Below are 22,212 nucleotides of genomic sequence, written 5' to 3'. Positions count from 1 at the left end.
AGTTCTGAAGACCTAGATAGTAGGCATTTCACTGTAGAACTTCTCTTCTCTGGAATTCAGGCTTTAGATCGTTATTGAGAATGGTCACAGATTAACAGTTGAGCTTAGCAAGAAACTTTAAAAAGGTAACTAATGACCCAGAAAATAAGTAAATGCTGAAGTATTTTAAGAACTAGAAATGGGTCTTCGAATACGAGACTTAATCGACACGGTACTTTGGTCTGCATTTTGTCGCAGTGCTACTCAGTTTGTCTTATTCATTCAGTCATTATATGATTTCTAGAAAACCCAAAAAACAAGCATGCTGATAATTTTAACAGAAAATTAAGCAATGACACCAACGGCTTTTCGAGAATGACCTGCAGTTTTAGAACTCATCTGTCGTTCAGTCGCAAATGTAGCACGAAGTTGGACAATCTGAGCACCATTGGAAAGCTTGTACTTTTCTCCACAACAAATAGCTCAACCATTCGACTCTTAGGCGAATTAACGCACCTCTATTCCAAAGTTGCAAAACTTACGGAGGAGTGTCCGCTCTATTCAAAAGTTCGCTGATTTCTATGCGTGATCAGAGAAATAAATCAGAAATTGTCAGTCGCAACCTTAAATTTACGGTAGGAAATCTTGTAATGTTGAAATGCATTTACACTCTCTCCTCGAAGAACCGACAGTATCGTCGTTTTTTAGACGGGGGAACGTTATTTTTTTCTAATGTTGCAAAATTGTCTAAAAAAAATTGAATTTTCTCAGAAATATTACTTTGCAACTTCTCGTCGAAAGTTTACTTTTGAGTGTGAATAGAAGAAACTAGGGAGCTATGCCCCCTGGCCGCTACGCGGCCCAACCCCCTTAGGACGCTCCGCGCCAGCGGCGTGCTGCCAGCGCAAGAGGCTCACTGGCGCCTACAAACCTAAGTGGATACTTCTCGCATTGCACAATGCTTGAAGTATCCACTTAGGTTTGTAGGCGCCAATGCGCGTTTCGCGCTACCCGCCGTGCGGCGGCGCCTGAAGCAATTATTTCACAACAGAGGTGTTGCACAGTATTATACGAAATTAGAGCGGGCTCATGTAGGGCCTATCACCTTTCGAGTTACACAAAAATCATGGAAATCTGTCCAGTAGAACGCTCAAACGAACTATGACAAAAAATATAAATTTACATTGTTTAAATGGGAGAATTCGCAACTTTACCACGTAAACCTGGGACATATTTTGAAAAACTGAATAAAGCGAGCTAATCTAGAGACAATTGCCCGTCGATAGCCGCAAAAATCATAAAAATCGGCCCGGTAGAACGCTGGAACTAAGCGTTACCAGTTACGCAAAATTAGGAGGTCTCGGAGCTTATACATATCGACGGTGAAACTATCAATTAAACCACGTATCTCGGTTTGCGACGTCGCAAACTTCCTGTCATACTTTATTTTTTAAATGAAAAACTACTTAACGTCCAGTCTTGAAAATTTCTGTGATTTTTCCTCTTAGTGCGGAGAAAATTCTGTGAAAATTTCAAGGAATGATACTGATTTGGTCTACTTCAAAAAAATAAAATGTGAGCGTAGATTTTTAAACACCGCAAACGGGATACGTGGTTTGGTAGTTTCACCGTCGATATAGTATAGATATTAGCGCAACTTTTCGTTATCAATGCCCAACCGTCTCCTAGTCAAAATACAATTCGCGAGAGGAAATTTCCCAACGTTGGAATGCATTCGTGTTCCCTCTGGAAAACGGCGAAACGTCACTCCCAACAACCGCGGAAGTGACAACAAGGTCTGGCGTGTTGGGGACACAACGCAGAGTCCGTTTGAAGTCGGGAAGAGACAACGTCATACCCAAGACTAATAGTTGCTTTAATGTCCATCACATCTCATTTCTATAAAGCCCGTCCGAATTTCAGACGCACCCCCCCCCCCCCCCGCCCCCCGCCCCCTTCGTCGGACTTCGCGTCGCTTTCAATTAAGCCAGCCCGGTAACTCCGCAGTTTCCTCCTCCCTCCATTTTTTAGCCGTTAATCGAAGATTCCCCCGCTTTGGCTGTGACAAATCGTCCTCTTCTCCAGCCTCCCTCCCCCCGCCCCACCCACATTTTCGCCCGAAGATCCGCGCAAAAAAAGCGCGGCGGGATTGAAGGCGATTGTTTCATTTGTGTCCTCTTTTTGTGTTGCAGGATGACGTATGGTCAATTGCATCGCTGCAGCCAAGGACGTCTTCGGATTCCCTAAGGTATGTGCAATTTGCCTCCGCGAATCATGAATGAATGGGCTTGAATGAGCGAGTCAGGAACCAGTCCCCACGCGGGCAGCGTTGCCGATTAGAACGAAAGATTATTTATTTTTAACGGGATTCTGTGATCCTAGGTGAAATTTGGCGTCCTCAGACTGTTCTGTTGTCGGATGGCGTGTTCTGCGTGGTTTTTTCTCGCGAAAATGAAGGGTTTATCCTGGAAACTGGAAACTAGGTTGAAGGCGACGCCGTAGGATGGAGGCTTATCCCGCTGATCGTTTTGACGGGGAGACGGCCTTAGACGACATTTGTATCAACGTTCAATTGATACACTGACAATGGTGACAGATCTATACGCGTTTATCCGCGGTAAAACACTAATAAAACTAACTCGTATCGATAAAAGAGCACTTTACGAATCGCCTGAATTATTTTACGAGGCGAATATCCAAAAAATGAGGACGGAGGCTAAAATGAACTCAAAATAATGCCCTGAAAGTTTCGAGATTGTTTCGACCCTTTTGTCAAACAGAAAACTAAGAGCTACTGAATATATATAAGGAACAAAATAAAACATAGATCCCCTATTGGGAGTAACACATTTTTATTCTTTAGACACATCAGACAAAATATCCTCGCTTTCCGGCCAAGGTGTCACAAGCGCCATGCGACGTTTAAAAATTCCAGCCGCCATTTTATTTTTTTACAGACAAATTTTTCAAAGAAGCTGTCCAAAAATTTCACTGAATTTTTTTGTGCTGCCGATTAAATTCAGTGAAATTTTTAAACAGATTCAACCGAAAATTTCTCTGTAAAAATTAAAATGGCGGTGGAAATTTTTAAACGTCGCTTGGCGCTTGTGATACTTTGGCCGGAAGATGACGAGATATTTCGTCTCCGCCGTATATATCGTGCCTTAAAATTCCTAAAATTGAAGTGTCCATCGAAATGAGGCGATAAAAAGTATCTTACGAAAAGTTCTATAATTTAATAAAAACGCGTCGTGCAGCACTTTAAGAAGCCAGGAAATGGTACAACCGAATACAAGTGGGAATGGTCAGGAGAAATGAAGAATTTCTGTCAAACTTTGAAATTAATTCGTCCGAAAATAGCGCTGCCAGTTTTACCTTTTTTTTTCAAGTTCAAGGGATTCGTGCTGTTCCGTGCCAGAACCTCGGAAACTCATATTGCCCGAGAAAAAAGAGCACTCGGGCAGTGTGAACGTCAGGGCGAGGCTTATTGTCCGTTAATAAGTGGTGAAGCATGTGTGATATGGAGGCAGTGTCATGGTCAAGACTCGTGAATCACGTCGAGCTGCACAGCCGTGCTGAGGAAAAACGCCGTATGAGCCTTCGGACGTTGCCAAATCCACTTTGAAAAACTACGGATTTTCCGAGAAACTTGTGAATATATTCCTTTCAATTTTTCAGGTATTTTTATCTGCAATTTTACTTAAAATATCTGAAAATTTCAGGAAAAACTATTCATAGCAACCCTCAAAAATACTCAGTTAAGCGCGAGAGGCTTGGCAACATTTGCCTGTTCACACGGTGTTTTCCCTTTGCACGGCTGTACAGTAAGGACAAATATGCGGGGTCTGGGTCGCTGTTGGTTGGGTGTGGACTTCGCGAGGGTTGGACGAAGGTAAAGAGAACTTCCAAAGGTCCGGAGCAAGCGTTTTGTGCCCACTAAAAAAATATTTCTAAGTTCGCAACTACAGTGAAATCTCGCTAAGTCGAACTACGGTTACGTAAGAATAAACCCCGCTTAAGTCGAAATTCGGTCCGTAGACACTGGCATAAGGTACAATGTATAAAAATCATGATTAAGACGAATCCGTGACTTTCGTTGCGAAGTAAAAGCTGCTTAAATATAAGAAAAATTATCGGAAAACCTGAAAAAATTCGATTTCATACCCACATGAAAAATCAAAAGAAAAGAGCGATTTTATGTAAAGAAATTTTTTCAAAAATTAGGTTTACGATGACGTATTGAATTTTTTAAGGAAGCGCGGACGTAAGAGGCTGAACATCTGTTACTTTCGATGTCCTTCGATGATTTTTTGAAAGTAAAGAGGTTTTGAAAAATCACCTAAAAAAATTTAGATATATAATCGATTCTTGAAAAATTTGTCAAAGTTCCTAAAAAATCACTTGAAAGTTGCTTGAAATCGCTTAGCTAGAACTTTCGAGCATACTGCACGCTTACAAAAAGTGGTAAAGCGAATAAGACGAAAAACCAATCAAGTCAAAATTTCTCTTGGTCTCACGACAATTCGGACTGATTGTGAGCGAGATTTCATCCGTTGTTATTACAACAGAATCTCTCCTTCATTGACGTTGATTCGCAATGTTTTGATGATTTTTGAACGCATCTTGCGATATGCTTTAAGAGGAACTTCTGGAATTTTTACCAATCTGCAGGTTAAATCTGATCGCTGATAAGACTGCTGAAACCGAATTGAACGGAACTCGAAAGAAAATCCGAACTTCGACATAAAATTCGCTTGTTCTCGAAGCGAATCATAAAGGAAAGGGACTGGAGGAAAATAAAGTGGAAAAATAAATAGATTTGATCGTAAATAAGAGGGGATCGCCCCAGGACCCGGGCCCGGGTGACTTCATGCTGTATTAAAATTTAACATAATATCTGTACTGTAGCTCTCAATATCCAAACCATTTAGAGCTATGGTCGTTCCTTTAACAACTCCTTTTCTTCAAGTAGCTAGCTTTGTTCGTTGATAACGACCCTTTTTTCCGTACCACTGAGCGGGTTTGACCCCTTTTTATCAGAGTACTGCGTGCTATGGAAAAATGACCTACGAACATTCGAGAGTTGCCAAATTTCCTTTGATAAAACGTTGATTGCTAAGGAAAGTTATGAATATTTTTCCTTGAAATTTTCAAGAATTTTGGGTAAAATTACGAACATAATTATTTAAAAAATGGAAGAAAAAAACTTGTAATTTAACCAGGAAATTCGTGTTTTATCGAAGGAAATTTGGCAACGTCTAAAAGCTCTTACGGCGTTCTTGCGTAGCACAGCAGAGTAATCAAGGCTTGCGTGTGAGTTTTGCATTCAGGTAGGCTTAGGTACCGCACCATGCAGTCAGAGAAATAGTATACGGACAATTAATTGATTACCTGCAACACGTAAATGCTCATTATACGAATAAGAGCAACTGGGGGAAGTTTCACGCCTTAGGGAGGCACTCTTCTATGCCTTTGCATAATTGGAACCTAATTCATAACTAAAGATCTTGAGAAAACACTCGGAAATAAGTTATTTTAGAGACTTCGCACTGATTGAGAAATGCAGTCGAGTGAGACAGAAGTTAAGTTAGGATTCAATGATATTTTTTGCCTAATTATCGTTGATTAGATCAATTTGTCGAGCAAACAATGAAATATTATTCGCCCAATTACTGGTAATTGATGAGTGTCAGGTTGACCACTTTGCTAGAAGAGTTTTTGGAAATTAGATTAGGATTGGTAAACTGATGGCTCAATTCTTCGGTCATGAGTCATGATCAGGCGAATTTAAGCGTTTAATTTCCCAAATAATTCTTGCAATTCAAGGAAGATTGCAGAGCCCAGTCTTAAAAATATATTGTATTTGATTGTGAGTGTAAAATTTGGCTAGCAGCAATCATTTACTGCGCTGCGTGCGAAGTGCCGAGCGCATCTCCACAAGGAAAGGAAATACGTGAAGCCGGAGCGCCTTCAATTTTCTGCATGCTTCATGCACGTCCATAAAGCTCGAATAGTTGCATCCAGGGGTTATAAAAATGTTCCGTCGCGTTCGCGTCGCATAAACTGACTACAGCGATGACTTTGAACTTCTGGGCAAGAATTAAATAAAATTTGTCTATTATTTGATTGAAAAATACCAGAGTGAGCACTTTTTCCCCCGAGTTTTTGCAAATTAGATTAGAATCGCTAAATTGATAGCTCAATTTGGTCACAACGTTGCTCCTCTGATATAAGGGCGTATTTCGATCCCCGCATGAGCCACAAAAAGCATGGATTTGTATGTAAAGCGGACTTCAAATAGAAATTGTGCCACGCCATTTCGTCAGAGGAGCAATGATGAGTCATCATTACGCGAATCTAACGGTTGTCTTCATCGAGTAAGTTTTACACAAATCGGAAGATATCTTTAACATACATTGTCTCCGTCGGTAACCCAGACTGAAAACTTGAACAGAAATGAATACAGCAATTTGGCAACATTGGATTGTCTTTGCTTAAACATATGCTAAATAATCGATTCTTGTCGGAGCACCTGGTCCCTTCAAGAATCGATACATTTCCATAGATTTAAATGGAGAAAATACAATTTTACCAATTTTCTGGATCCGCCGATAAACCTGGGTGTCGGACACAAAGCGTAGCTCTTCCCTGCGTCTAATCGGTTCGGCCTCCAAGAGACACGGGTCGGGACAATCCGTCGCTTTCGTGACGTAACAGCGTAACTGCTCTTTCGATCTCGTCCTATTTTCCACGCTTCCCGGGGCCGGAGATGCGGGATTTTTCCCCGGGCCGGGAAACGCGGAAGCGGGATTGGCGGCAATTAAGCAGGAGTGCCGGGCCCGACGAAGGTAACCGGAGATGCGAGGGCTCATCCGCGGCGACACCCAGTTGCAGTTGCAGTTGCAGTTGCAGCGGGGCCCGCCGCCCGCCGTGGGCATGTCCAAGGCTGCCCCGCGCCCCCGTCCGGCCTTGCCCCCCTGCACCGGCGCCGCGACGCCGTGTACCACTACGAATTGCACCGATGCGCCGATGCGCGCGGCGAGGCGCCGAGCAGAGTCCGTGATGCAAATGGGCGCGGGCGGCCCCTCTAGGCCGGACATCGTAACGACCGACCGTCTCAGAGGAGAGACAATGAATTTTATCGAGTGAGGAGGCTGCCGGCCGATGTTAAGGTCGAAGATGATATATTTTAGAGACCCAGCACTGCTGTATCTACCCTATGATGCAAAAAGTTACTCAAGAAAGTAAGCCCTTCAGATTCGTCTAATTACAACTGAATCGGGAGTCGGGACGTGCAAAACCCGCTAATGTCCATTTTTCCAGTCTTCAGTTTTTCGAGTTGATAATACTATTGAAGAGGTAATACAACCGTTAAAGTGATGAAAGGACATGTTTGGGATGAAGGTAACCCGGTTACAAGAGTTAACGCCACTTTCCTGGTTGCATCAAACTCCGAAAAGTATTATCAACTCAAAAAAACTGAAGACTGGAAAAATGGACATGAGCGGTTTTCGCACGTACCGATTCAATTGATGTCCGAAGAGTTGAACAATCGGTTTAAGCAATTCTTATCTCATGTGCAAAAACTCGCAAAGGTAAAAATCATCCCCCACGCTTCACTTCTTCAGTCATCATGAGGAAGATAGTATTTAATTTTTTGCCCAGTAAATCGCAGTAATCGTCATAGTCAGTTTATGCAACGGGAACGCGACAGAACCGTCACAACTCCTGAATGCAACTATTCGAGCTCTATGGACATGCGTGAAGCATGCAGAAAATTGAAGGCGTTTCGGCCTCTCTTCCTCATAGCGATGCGCTCGGCACACCGCGCCGTTACTGAGTGCTGCCAGCTGAATTTTTTGCTCACAATCAGACAGAGACAATATATTTTTAAAATTCCGCACTTATAACGTCCCAATACTGAAATATTTTTTTTAGCAAGTAACCGCTTAGATTTGCCTGATCATGACTCATGACCAAAAACGTAAACAGTCCGTATCGCATTCCCGATCTAATTTCTAAAAACTCTCGTAGCAAAGTGCTTGACACTCATCAATTACTATCAGGCGAATGTTATTTTATTGTTCACTCCACAAGTTGCTCTCATCTACGAGCACCATGCAATAGATACCGTTGACCTCCAAAATTAAGTACGTACGGTACAGGTGCAAAAAATAGAGAGAAAAAATACACCATCAGTGAAACATGTTTTTTTCACGAGGTGTCGCGATTGCCTAGAACTTTGCTTGTACAGGCTATGCAACACTCGGCGGTGGCGTTGATTGGGTTTTGAATTTCCAATCTTATTCTTCTTCTTTCTGCATCCGAAGGAAGAAGGTCAGGAATTTCTCCTCGGTAACCGTGGACTCAGTGAGCCGATCAGTGGTCAAGTGACCATCGATACCAATATTTACACAGTGCAATCATTGAGTGACCCGTGGTCCGTGGTGTTGTGATTGTCACTTAGCTATGCCGTCAGATTGCCACAAAATGTAAACGTTTTAGGCACTCGCATATGTAGGTCCGCTGACGAATTGAAGACCTACAGACAGACGTAAGATTCCTTGATTTTGATTTCAAAAGGCTACTATGATCCCTGGTCTTGGATCGTGTGCATGTTTTGAGTTTGAATGCTGCTTGTGGATGGAAAAATATTGAATAACTTCATCTTTTTGATTTCGCTTTTTCCTATAAATTGAGAACTCAAATCTTTTTCGAGCTTTTTATCCCAAACGAGCGAATTCGCATGATTCGCGAGTTCAATTTTAATAATAAAATGTTAAACTTATAAAGCATCAAATTTTTCAAGGTAAACAGGGTCGCCACAGTCAGGGTATACTGAGAAACAGGCAAAATGTCAGGGAACTTTAAAAAGTCAGGGAAAACCTAGAAATGTCTGGGAAAAAGACAAAAACGTCAGGGAAAAATTGTTAAGTCATTTTTATTTGCTCATTAGAACGAGTTGGACGTTTCGAACAACAAATTTTGTGTGAAAACTATTACTAATTATGTACTTTTAAACATCTAACATTTCCTCGAATGTCAGGGAATTTTATTAACAAATTCTGTGGCAACCTTGGGTAAAATTCCCCAAAAAAGCCACAATTGTCAAATTTTCGTTAAATTCAATTATTCTAATTTATTTTCGATTTTGACGCAAGTACCTTCATATGGATTTTTCAATTTTTGATCAATCGACCAATGAAATACAATCGTTCACCCTTTAAGTTGCCTCCGGATTTGGCATAAGGGATGATAAGCACGGAGGATCCCTCGGCCGGAATTCTTGGCTCTTGGCATGGCAAGCGCAGATCACGCGAGAGGAGGGGGGCGGGTAGCGAAGGGGTTGGAAGGAGACGGCGGCTCCAGGGTGGTGGTCGTTGCAGGTGCGTCTGTGTGAGTGCGGCCGCGGCAGCGGTGTTCCAGTTCGGGGCGTCCCATTTTCGCGCGCCGCGGGAACGAGCGTCGCCCGCCGTCGCAGTGGTGCACCGTGCACTACGGCAGTGTGCGAGGGGGTCTGCATTCGCTCACAATGCAGGCGCTCAGTGCACCATTCGCTTCGACCGGGCTCGGACGTCCCCGCCACCCGCCGCCCCAAACCACGCTTCCCCCCGCAGTCGACATGCCCAGTTACGCGGTTCTACCCTGCGCCTTAGCACCGCGACCCCGCAACCCGCCCGCCGTCGCGTGGATCTCTCGGCATTGCTCTCTGCACTCCGCTCTGCTGCCGTGATAGCAAAGAGAGCAGTAAGTCCATTTGTGTATGAGCCGTGGTTAGCACATGCTTTTATGGGTCTCGAGGCTCATCTCACTGTGCACTTACTGCTCTCCTCGCTATCACGGCAGTTTGTCCCTAAACGACCGCGTTAAAGCTCCAACGACCTAACCCTCGTAACTTCTAATCGCCCCTCTGATTTCTCCCTGTGACTCGTCGCCCACGCTGATTCTTTCTCCGTGTTTACGATTATTTTCATTCCTCGGAATCTCATTCGCGGACACATTATTTTGGTTAGCCTAGGTGACGTCAGGGTTCGCGTCAACGACACTATAATTCAGAGACCCTGCACTGCTATCTTTCCTTCGTGTAAAAATTACTTTCAGAGGTCACCGCTCAGATACGCCTTACTATGACCCATAACTGAGGAGCTCAGCAATTAGTTTAACAGTTCTAACTTAAATTCCAAAAACTCTTTCAGAAAATCGCTAATTATGATATTCATCAGTCATCATTTGGAGAATTTGTTTGATTTTTTGCTCAAGATCCCTTTACGAATGCACATGCAGGGCACTAGAGCAGCCATAAAACCAGGGAAAATTTGGAAATAGAAGGGAAAATGAAAAGGTCAAGGAAGATGGGGCAAAATCAGAGGAGAAAATGAAACTACCCTGAAGACAGCAAAAAATTTCATTTTCATAAGTAGCAAATTTTTAAGTGTCGCGTCATACAGCCTCTTCTTTTCTCACAGCCGAATTGTCTATCTTAAAGTCATCCTTTTTCATCTCGTACTGTCTCAAAAGTGAGAAAACTTTCTGAAAAAGTAGTAAAAGACTTAATTCTAATTCTAAATTCCTGTCACCGGTCAGTATGCAATTAAGGGGAAAACTGTTTTTAAATGTGCGGTTGTCAAGATCTGGTGAAGAATTTAAGTTGGTAATCACGTCAAATTTAAGCAAGCAAGCAAGAAAAAAGAAGGAAGAAAGAAAAAAAACCAGAAGAAAAAATTCTCCCCTCCCCTTTCAGTCTCGCACTGAAACCTAGTCATTAGAGTTCACATTTTTGACTCTATTTTTGACTCGACTTGAAATTGTAGTTATTTTGTATTAATTATTTCCCCAGCAAAAAATGTGAGCCCAGCACTGTTTTACCACCATGTTGCATTAAAGCAGGATATTTTTGAAACTCGAAACCCGCGCTGGCTACTCAAACACGCGAAGAACCCGGAACGCCAGAATCTTATAATTTCCATCCTAGGCGACTTACTACACGGCGGGGACTCTTATTTACCAGGGCGGCCATAATTCCCCAGATTTCATCGTCTGCCCTGAAAAAGTTAATCCTCCCGAATCGGCGAGTCATATCGTGCCTTTCCCGGGGGTCGAATCAACACGCTCGGCAATTTCAACGCCGCACAAAGGGTCGAGTCAATAGGAGAAGTCGGACAAAATCTAGGAACTTTGAGAACTGATTTTTTCGAAAATATGAATCAAAATAGTTTTTGTATTGGTTATTTTGTGAACTTTCCTTCCAGAACCACCCTTGGAAATTAAATTTATGTCGAAATAAAATTCAAAATTTGAAATTATAGCCAAAAATGTCATGTCCAACTTCTCTATTTGACTCGATCCCTCGTGCGCCGCAATAAAAACCGCCCGAGAAATAATATCAAGCGTCAAACAACGACGGACCACGGAAACTCGAACCGGTGCCCCAGTACCCCCGTGTACCATCCTCCCGAATCCCGCGCTTTTGCAGCCGCGGCGGCTATAAATAGGCGGGACCTTCAAAAAAAAAAAAAAAAAATGTCATCCCGTCAACCTTTACTGTCCGAGTAACCGATATTTCCCCGATACCCATTGATCCGACGGCTTTAAAATTAAATTTGGCGGGGACATCGCTTGTATATTTGTGTCGCGAGTAGTCAAAACGTCTTAATAAGGGGCGCCCCCCAGAAACCGCGCAACCGCCGGCGGTTTTCAATTGCCCTTGCGTGGTTTTAGCCCAACGGGGGTGGGGGCGGCGAGGCGCGGGAGTTTGGCACAGAGAGGTATTTAAAACAGGAAGGTTATGTGATCGATATTGTAACCCATATCGTGGCAATGCCGCAGTTGCAGTTCCCGCGACGGCCGCCAGGCGGGCTGCGGTCTCCTCCTGATTCCTTATCATAGTCGAATAGCACTCCTCTCCCGACCGCAGTGCTCAAGTGATCGTCCAATCATTTTCCCGCGCGGACCCGGGTTCGAGTACGCTTTTCCCGCGAGTGAATCCTCAGTGATAGTCTCCTCTTGTGTCAGTGTTTCTCCGTGCTTTCCCTCAGTTTTCCCGGCACGTCCCCCTGTCAGCAGTTGTCCCTTTTCCTGTCGCCTTTAACTCTAAGCCCTTTTGTCTTTTCTATTCTGAAAAAAAATGTTCGTTTTTCTTTAACCCCCAGTTCGAATTTTTCATCGGTGTGTTTGTATTCAGACTATAACTCAATGACCAAAAACAAATAGTTTTTTTTTTTTTCATCAATTACCACTTTTGGATTTGCACTAGTACTTTATAGCTGTGATCTGGACCATCTTGATCGATGCATATAGTTTCAGAGCCGATAATTTTGGTTCTGAGTTCGTGATTTATTTGTGAATTAAGCTTGATTTCTACCCTTAATTTTTGCTCAGTTTTTCATTCTTCCAACGGCTCAGGGAAAAGGAAATATATCAAACGCGATTTCTACCTTCAATCGTTCCTCAGTTTTTCATTCTTTCAGCGGTGCAGGGAAAAGGAAATATAACGAACGCGATTTCCTCTTTTTAAAACTTTAAATTAGTTGGATTTTCGTAATTAATCCCGTACTTCTAACAATCGGATCGCCTACTAATCGAGGATTTTACCACCCTTGCACTTTTTGGAATTCAATAGTCGTGATGCTCATCTTTTCCGCCTTACCTGTTCTTATTGCAATTTTTTCGCGTCATTTTTCCTTCCGGAAAATCGTGTCTTCGTTGTAAGTAAAGTGCTCTATGCATATTTTTGTGGCGTAAGACGCAAATAAAGAAAGTAATTGACTTGACTCAGTTCCCTTGATGTTAGCAACGATTCCTCAATCATGTTGACTTCCGGTGCGCTTGACGCGGTGCACATAACCTCCTATTGGGCACATTACGCACTTCCGGATAATTTGTACTGAATCATGCTGTTGGACGACGGACATTAAAATAGGGTTCATTCATTATTCAAGTATCTAAACGGATATCTCGCTTGAGCCCATTGTAATGACGTTCTCTTCGAAAAAGAAAATGGTGGTAAAGTTTATCGAAAAAAATCGGTAGATACTCTTTCCACGAAAAACCATTACTATTTTTGCCCTGAACTTTTCAAAGTGTTATCTTGATCAGGCAAAGGTATACTTTTTGAAACTCTAGACCTTAATGAGAACATATTTCTCTCTGACCTAATCAGAATTTTGTTGAAGGGTTCTTCTATTCCGAACTTTCCTCTACTATTGGTATTCAATTTGACGATCAGTTTCTTTCTTGGAGGTCGCACTGGCTATAAGTTCACAATGCCAGTTTTGTGTCGTTGTTATTCCTGTTTAGGTATTTGTCCTTAAGGACAATCACTGAGAAAAAACTATGGTTATAATTAACATATTAGTAGTGCTCAATATGGACTCTTAATTAGTAGTGGCCATAACCAATAATAGTGATATTTTTACTGGAGCAATCGTAATTTTACAAGTGTGCGGTAGTAAAATTACCATTTAATGGTAAAAATATCTCTATTATTGGTCATGGCAACTACTAGTTAAGAGTTCACATTGAAAACCACTAATATGTTAATTATAACCTTAATTTTTTTCTCAGTGCGTCTGACATACATTAACGTCATCTATACGTCGGGGAATTCAAGTAAAGGCATTAGGCTTTGAACAAAAAACTTCTAGTCCTTCTTATTTCATTTCTACCTTTGTTGTAAGTCAGATCGGGGTAGATTTGACGCGAGAATCTGTCTCAGCCCCATAGAAAATTGTACTCCACTCTGATTCATATGGACATCGTAAGCAGTAAGCTCAATACATCGAATTGAAATCAGAAAATACAAGCAGCTTTCGACTTTCCCATTTTAGAAACCCTCTAAGTCCCAATCAAGTTTAAAGCGACTTTTTTACTTTAATCTAAAAGGGGAAAAAAGTCCGTTTAAGATGTTTAATGAATTAACTTACAAATCTTTGAGATCATGCAAACAACAGATTTTCATGGGAACAACCACCGGCCTCTTCATTTTTTCAGCCCTCTCATGTTTTCACGTGATCGGCGTTTTTGCACCCCTGGAAGAAGTTATTTACTTAGATCAATAGGACTAAATTTTGCAATTTGGACCTATAGATTCTAGCCCGGTTTAAAAACAACGTATGTGCCACTAGTTCCCCTATGCAGATAATTGTTTTTCCTGAAGAGCCAGAGTTTATAGTTCTGAATTGCAAAATGTAGTCCAATTCAATGTCGCTGTTTTTTTTCCAAAGAGCAGGAGACTTCGAACCTGTCAATGAAATCAAAACGGTCGTATATTGTACGCTCCGGACCCAGCTTTATAATGACGTCACCGTACCGGAATCGCACTCTAGAGTGACGTCACGTGTGAAAGAGCCTTATCAGGCGTGTCCAACGATGACGTCGAGGCGGCTGCCGGCCGGCCCAGCCGATCGGACGCAGACGCAGACGTTCCACATTCTCGTAATTAGGCGCACCATGCGCGCAGCTTTTTAAATTGGAAGTTCACTGACCCATCGCGTCGTGCTGTCCTAACCACTTGGCAACGTTGGTTTGTCCATTTGAACGTGTGTGAAACGATCTACGTCTACGCTCAGAATCGATTTTTATAATGGAGTCTAATGGAGCAGGGCATTCGTGACCCGTGTAAAGTCTTCGAGTATGTATGTTTGAGAGTTTTTTTTCGGGTTTTCAAGTCCTTGTGGACACCTTTGCAGTTAAAAAATTGCTGTCGAAAATCCTTGAATCTAAAAATTATATAGTTCTGGTAATTTCTGGCGACCGTTCTGAAAATTGTCTGTTTTTCTTGCGCTACAAGAATATGTGATATTTTACGTAGCTCGTCCCTGTAGTCATTCATTTGCTGTCTAAGTATATCTATGGTAAAAGTCGCAAAACCGGAAACATTGATAAATGTTAGGAAAGTTTAAAAAGTCAGGGAAAAACTGGACATGTCATGGAAAATGACAATATTGTCAGGGAAAAATCGTCAAGTCACCGTTATTTGCTTTCTCGGGTGGGTGTGACAGTTCAAACAGCAAATTTTTCCTGAAAACCATTTCTAACTATGTCTTTTTAACAATCTGATATTTGAACTACGTTTTGCAATTTGGAACTATAAATTATAGCCCAGTTTAGAAACAAAGTATGTGCCATTAGTTTTCCTATGCACATAAGTGTTTTTCCAAAAGAGCCAGAATTTATAGTTCAAAATTGCAAAATGCAGTCCATTTGTTCAACTGTCAAGGAAGTTCACCAAAATGTGTCAGGAAAATCAGGGAAATGTCAGGGACTTTAATTTTCCGAATTCCGCGGCAACCGTGAGAAGTTCAGAAAGGGCATCGGAAGGACTTTGCGATCCTAGCGTTTGTACCTGGCCGCAACTGGGCGGACGGCGCGGGCAATTACGTCATCAAGGCCTTCATCAGCGCTCGGTGCCTCCAACTTTGAAACTAGTTCCGTTTGATGCGCCGCGATTAGCCCTAATTTTTATTCGTGCCTTTGCCTTTGAACGCATCCCCTCTAATTCCGCCCTCTCGAAAAACTTCGCTGCTCCCATGGAAACCCTACGGTGGAACTTTTTCCTACCATTGGAGGCCGCGCTTGGAAAGGTCTCGCAGCCAGACTGAAAGTAGATTTCGTGTCCTTTCCTGGGTCATGTTCAATTCCAAAAGTTCGTTTGTCGAGGTCGGATTGAAATTCTTAACATTGATTGTCCACGAAAAAAGACCTTAATCCACAGAGGCGAAATTTTGCCCAAAAGTTTTTTTTCGAGGATGATCGAATATCCGAACTTTTGAGATTCCGCTGAAAAGGTCTGTTTAAAGAAAATAAGTTACAAATAGTTTAGTTTCATTTTCTCGGCTGAATTTCGGTTCTTTTTGCAACACCTCTTGTTGGAGTAAAATGATGATGATTTTGAGAGAGTTTCGATCTCAAAATATTCAAAATTTGATTACAATTCCTAGAAATTGCGGTTATTTCAACTGTAAAATCCAGCGAATTTAATTCACGAATTGATTGGCCGAGCAGTTGAACAATCGTGAGCTGATACTAGTTTATTTCCTGAGATTTCATTCCCTCGTTACAGAAAGTTTTAATTTCATTCTCAATGTGCTATAGTGTTTATTTTTCACATTGCAGAATTTCAATGTTCGATCGACGAAGGTAAAAATAATAGCATTCCACCGATATTCCAAATGAAACAGCAGCGAGACCGAGAAGTCGGTGAGAGTCAGTCACATTTTTTTTCGAGCCACAATTTTGAGGTTAGGCCGGCAGAGGCAAACGAGATAGGAGCATGCGGGCGTATCTGGGTTGCAGATCGTTGCATGATGCGGTTTCCGAGAGGCGTCCAAAATAAAAACGTACTATGAGCATTTAAACGTTGCCAAGTTTCCTCTTGTAAAATATTTATTTCCTAGAAATTTTTGAAGAATCTTCCTTGAAATGTTCACTTACGTAGAATCAAATTGCGAACGAAATTCTCCAAAAAATTCAAAAAGTATACATCATTATAGTACGTGTGAAAATGTGTGTTTTATCAGAGGAAATTTGGCAACGTTGGAATCTTCTTACGGCCGGCGCTCTTCCGCAGCACGGCAGTTCGGGAGGTTAGGTCCGCAGCATGGGAACTGAATTTATTTTCTGACAATGAAGTTAACATAACTTAACGAGTGATATTTCAGGTAGGCTTCTGAAAATAGAACGTCAAGCGTCTATTACGCACAGCGCGGCTGACACACGGCACTCCGTGTTTGTCAGCTCGCCGTTGAAATCCGACGTTTCGTTCTATTCAACGTGAGTTTTGACGTGAATTTTGGCAACCTCGGTGCACACGTATGCCACTATTTTTAGGTTGGTCTCTTTAATTTCTGAATTACTTTTACGTCTTACCGATCGTTCCCTGAGGTTTTCGGTCATTTGCTTCCAAGTTGAAAATTTCCTTCGGAGATGATCCCAAAATTATTTAAGCATTTAACGAAATTAACTCAATTTTTCAAAAATCGAGATGTAGAGAATAGACGAGATAAGCTCTCCTCTTGAAAGCTTTAATGTAGAAAACGATTCCCAGAACAGAATATTCGGTAATCAACTTCTTAACAAGATATTTACATGCATTGTTACCACAGATCAACTGGAGGTTAGATTATGAAAATTACGTCATCTGTATTTTTTCCAATGAGCAAAAGTCAATTGTAAGCACTTGAATCTTTTTAGGAGTTAATTTTCAGATTTTGTGTTGATTGATTCGCTTTACTCATAAAATTTTGAACAGAATACCTGTTTCTCAGTACTTTAATGCATACCTTGTCTGGTTGTCCCAACGGATTAGTAAAGACCCTTGGATCAATCTTCAGAATCGAGTCTGTTAATTCTGATTGGTTCCTCCAGAAAAATCCTACTTAACGTTGTAAATGCAGTTCCGTGGTTCAATGACAAATGTAGATTCATTTTAACGATATTGTTTTCCAATCCCTAAAAATAAGTTCTTTTTTGCTTTGTCCATAATTTTCTTTCGGCATTTGCAAATTACGAGCATTGTGACTCTCAAAATCAACTAGGGCTGGTACTTATCCTAAGTCTACGTGATGCCAATAGACCTATCTCCCTAAGCATGAGGACTAAAATAATTTTTTCGTGTTAATGATTTTCCATAATTTATCCTTAAATTTTGCAACCCCTCGTTGCAGTTTACCTGCGGTTACTCCATCAAGAAGGACTAACTGTTGACCGGTAAATTCTCACTCGGATAATGCAGTTGCAAACGTAAATACATACAAGCAGCAGTTCACAAAGGAGGAAAATAAGTGACGGCGTCTCGAACTTCGCGCCACTTCCCAAGTTTCCCGGGAAGCTTCGAAGTTTGGAGTTGAGCCGAGGGGGTTTCTTTCGGCCAACGAGCGCTGTGCACATAAATTTATTCCGAAACTAGACTCTAGAGTGGGAAATAAATTGGCACCCGCAGACAATGGAAGGCTAGACAAATTGTCGCATGACAACTTACAACGCGCTCATAAACTGTTTATTTTTGAAGCACTTCACAATGACGATTTAACCGCGTTAACTTCCGCGGGGCGAGGGCACCGGGGGTGGAAGAGGGGGGGGGGTGGGGGGCTCCTTTTCAAAGTTGGTGACGACGCGCGTAAAAAATGTTAATTCTCCTCCGGAAGATATTTCGGACTCCTCTGCCAATTTTCAGAGCATTCTTGAAATTTCTCCCCTCTCAACTGAGGAGGGCTCTTGCATGTCACATCCCAAGGATTTCGCGATTTAAGTAAATTTATTCTCAAGTGAAATCTTATGAAATATAGTGACATGCAACAGCCTAAGATCCCCGATCTCCTCCTTAAAAAATATCGAAATTTTTACTCCGGCATCTGGTAACCCGATGATTTGTGAGAGTGGTGACAGTCAGCGAAAAACTGGAAAAGTTAGAGAATTTCAAAAAACCTAAACTTGCAGGGAATTCTGTCGACGGCGAGGCATTTAAAACAAGAACTACAAAGAAGCGCGATGTTGAAATTTTAAGGAAAATTAAAAAAAAAAAAATTCGAGGAATTTCCTTTTCTCTGTCTATCAATTAGTGTCAAGTATTTTTCTCCAGAATGAACAAGGAATTTCCGGAAATGTCAACTTTTCAGTTCAATCGTCAGGTCTGTCGAAGCATAACTTTACGGTGCGGTTAATCAAAGCATTTAAATGCAAAAAGAGCACCCGCGTCGTGCAATTCTGCCAGGATTCTGCAATTTCGCAAATATTTTTCAGCGACTCAAACACTCCCTGCACAATAAAACGTTCTCGTAAAAAAGTGAGAAAAAGTAGAGGAAGAGAAACGAGCATCTTTATGGGCACAGGCCTCGGATAAATTCGCAATATCTATTATTGTCAGCAGCAGCTTGTAGCATGAGGGCTTTTATTGCAAATAATACATGCATTATTGCACTACATCTTATACCAAGGAGCCACGATTTTTGGCTCACCCACAAAATCACCTATTTGCACGGGAGAAACGAATGGTTCTTTTTTTTCTCCTTTTTTTCCGTACACGCACATACGTTGTTTCTAAAACGAGCCCGAAACATGGGTAGCTGCTTTTGTAATAATGCATGTAGTTCAATGGAGATATTGCATGTGTGAGTTTGCGGTTTGACTGTTGACTCTGACGTAAAAGTTCGCGAGAAACACGATGGCGCCACTGGTTTTCTGTGAAATCAACTTCCAAGCTCAAAAAAAAGCTCTCAAGTTGAGGCCAAAGTGGAGGGGATATCCCACGCTATCCTGAGAGTCCACCTCTACATCAAGACGAACTCTCCATGCAAAGATAGGGAGCAAATACATTGACAGGGCTGCCACTTTTATTTGGGGACTCCCAAAATGAGAACACATGCAGCCCTGCAATGTATTTGCTCCCTATCTTTGCATGGAGAGTTTGTCTCGATGTAGAGGTGGACTCTCAGGATAGCGTGGGATATCCCCTCCATTTTGGCCTCAACTTGAGAGCTTTTTTTGAGCTTGAGAGTTGACTTCAGAGAAAACCAGTGGCACCATCGTGTTTCTCGCGAACTTTTACATAAGAATCAATAGTCAAATCGCAAATTCCTCACACATGCAACATCTCCATTACGCCGGCTCAATGATTTTGAGGAAACGGAACAAATTTCCACGTTTCCCGTTCGGTTCCCAGTCGAAAGACTCCCAGGAGTATGCACGCGCCCCGCTCCAGAATTCGGTCAGAGCGTCTCGAGCCGGGGCGCAACTTCACGTTTCGAGGCGACACTCCGCCAAGGTGTGGGCAGGTTTTCCGGCATGACAGCCGCGCGCGGGGGGGGGGGGGGGGTGTCCCCTCCGAGGGACCGAGCTCCGCGAGGCCCTTATTCGAGCCTAGAAATATCTCGGTGACTCGGTGTAATGCAAGTGTCCTACGTTGCCGACCCGTCACGAATCCCCTTACCCCACAGATTGAAAAATACGATTTTACTATGGCATTGGCAACACCGCAAGTGTCTATTAATACGCGCTATTCGTCCGAGCTTCTGGCCCGGGCACTGCGCGTCGAAAACCGCGTATCTGCAAATGGTTTGCAGTTGACTTTACGAGGTTCTTGCCCGGCGATGTCGCGGGTCTAAGTGCATGCCCATTAAAAAGCAGAAAAACGACCGAAGAAAATGCTCGATTCGGCCCGCGCGGATCATCGCCAAAAATGGCGCATCCTCCCTCCTGCCCTCGGCTGTAGGTCAAAGTTCATGCGGTTGGAACACGTGCGAATTGTGGGTCAGTTGGGGAGGGGGCATACTTGGACACAACGGGAAACGTTCGCAATGTTTAAAACCCCTGCCCTTTCAAGATACAACTATTCGATCATCCGTGCGGTTTCGTAGTATACCCTCTTAATTGAAGGCGGAACTTGCGGAATGACCTGATTTGATTCACTTTATCGTTCTCGTTTTGTTTTTGGAAATCTGATACAACTATTTGATCATTCAAGTTAGTTTGTGGTATGCTTTCCTGATTGAGGGCGAAATGCCCCCTGCCCTGTGGCAATCTGTGATTTTTGCAACCATATCTTGGGAAGTTTTAGGTTCTCTCGTGACGTAAACGTATTTTATGAAAGAGCTCATTTACTCAGAAGTGTGACGAGCCATTAGTATAATGTAATCACAATAATTTGACGATTTTTTATAAAACGTGGATGATCCCCAAAAATCAGAACAAGCGACAAAAATCGTTGTACAGGAATTTTGCTTCCGTGGACTTTGTCATCTCGTTCAGGAGTTTAATTTAAGGACGTAGAAAGTAAGCTGTCAGACAAAGCCTAGCTATCGATTTCTGTATCGAATGCGAGGTTTTTTTCCAAACACTATTCTGCTTTCATTTCTCTAAATTTTTACGATTTTTGGGTTTAGAATGATTCTTTAAGCTCATGCGTAGGGGTTATCGTCCTTTTTTTTGCTGAAAATTCAAAATCTGCCAAGATTTTTGACCTAAATGTGCGATATATCGCATGCCAGTTCGACCACGTCACTTAAGCTTGACGAATCACCTTGAACCACCAAAACGTGAATTTTTGACCAGCGCATCAAAATTTTCATGGCCTCCCTGAGTCTGTATGTATCGTTGCCTCCGTTAACTGAGGTCCGCCTCCCAGTGAGCGCTGTCATTCGTTGGAGCGGCGGCGATTCCTCTGTCGCGATGGGTATCGGCTAATTGTATCTGAGGGCATGGAGGTATCGGGCGATGGTATTGACTGTTGAGAGCCGGGCATTACGGGCAATTAGCCGATGAATCGACGACTCAGATCGGCGATCGGCCGATCGGGGGCGCCCACCGGATCCGAGTCAGTGGCGTGGCGTGAATTGCGATAAATCGATTGTTATGCCATTTAAATCTATGTAAAAGGATCGATAAACAGGGTGACACCTTAATAATCGATTCTTTACCATAGGTTTAAATGGCATAACAATCGATATATCGCAATTCATGCCACCGGATCCGAGTCATCCGAGTGATCCATGCCCAGAACAGTAAACACGTCATAAAACGGGCTTGTCAGCGCCGAGCGGCCTTTACGACCTCTGCGTACTCCTACGGCCACCGCGGGGACACCGCCCCCCCTCCGTCCCCTCCGCATAGCGTCCCCTATGGCGTTGGAGTACGTGCATATCATGCACCTTGCACACGCCCTAAGTACCTCCGCATAGACGTTGCCAAGCGGGTCTCGTCCGGTGCCCGTTCGCCTAACTTGGCAACAGTGTTTAGGGGCTTTTAAAGTATGGGTGCACCCGATTTTGATAGGTAGCTTCGGAAGCGCTGAAAATTTACGGATCGTCACAGATACACTGGAAAAAAAAACACAGTGGATCTAGAGTCCAGACTCTTGAAAACATTGACAAGAAAAAGGACTCATAGTTCAATCAGATTTAAGCTTAAATTAAAAGAAAATCCGCTCAGATTAAGAGGCTTGATTCTTGATTTAAGCTTAAATCTGATTGAATCAAGAGTATTTTTTCTTGTCGATGTTTTCAAGAGTCTAGACTGTAGATCCAATGTGTTTTTTTTCCAGTGTACGAAAAACAGGAACTTAGAATATTAGCCTTAGAGGTGTACAATTTTTCTTGGAAATTCATTATATCGGTGGCTAAAGTCGAAAAATGCGTAACTCAAATCGAGGTGTTGTTGCAAGTTTACAAGCTTCATTTTGCTTTTGTTTTTTTCCTCCCTTTTCAAAGGAGAATCAACTTGAGTCTACATAAGAGGAATTTT

At 42.5% G+C, this 22,212-nt stretch overlaps 1 non-coding gene across 6 annotated transcripts in view; it reads left to right on the top strand.

The window, feature by feature from the left end:
* Positions 1-22,212, top strand: part of LOC109038355 (uncharacterized) — a 121,092-nt gene that overhangs the window by 69,503 nt on the left and 29,377 nt on the right. For 4 of the 6 annotated variants that reach the window (XR_011900437.1, XR_002009574.2, XR_011900440.1 and 1 more), the window contains one exon: positions 2,172-2,227. The exons of the other annotated variants lie outside the window; for them this stretch is intronic. This is a non-coding gene — a transcript (uncharacterized protein). The remainder of the gene's footprint in view (positions 1-2,171; positions 2,228-22,212) is intronic. 6 annotated transcript variants of the gene reach the window in all.

The sequence above is a fragment of the Bemisia tabaci genome, chromosome 8 (assembly GCF_918797505.1).
Source record: "Bemisia tabaci chromosome 8, PGI_BMITA_v3".
Classification (NCBI taxonomy): Eukaryota; Metazoa; Arthropoda; class Insecta; order Hemiptera; family Aleyrodidae; genus Bemisia; species Bemisia tabaci.
This window is presented reverse-complemented; position numbering and strand designations above follow the sequence as displayed.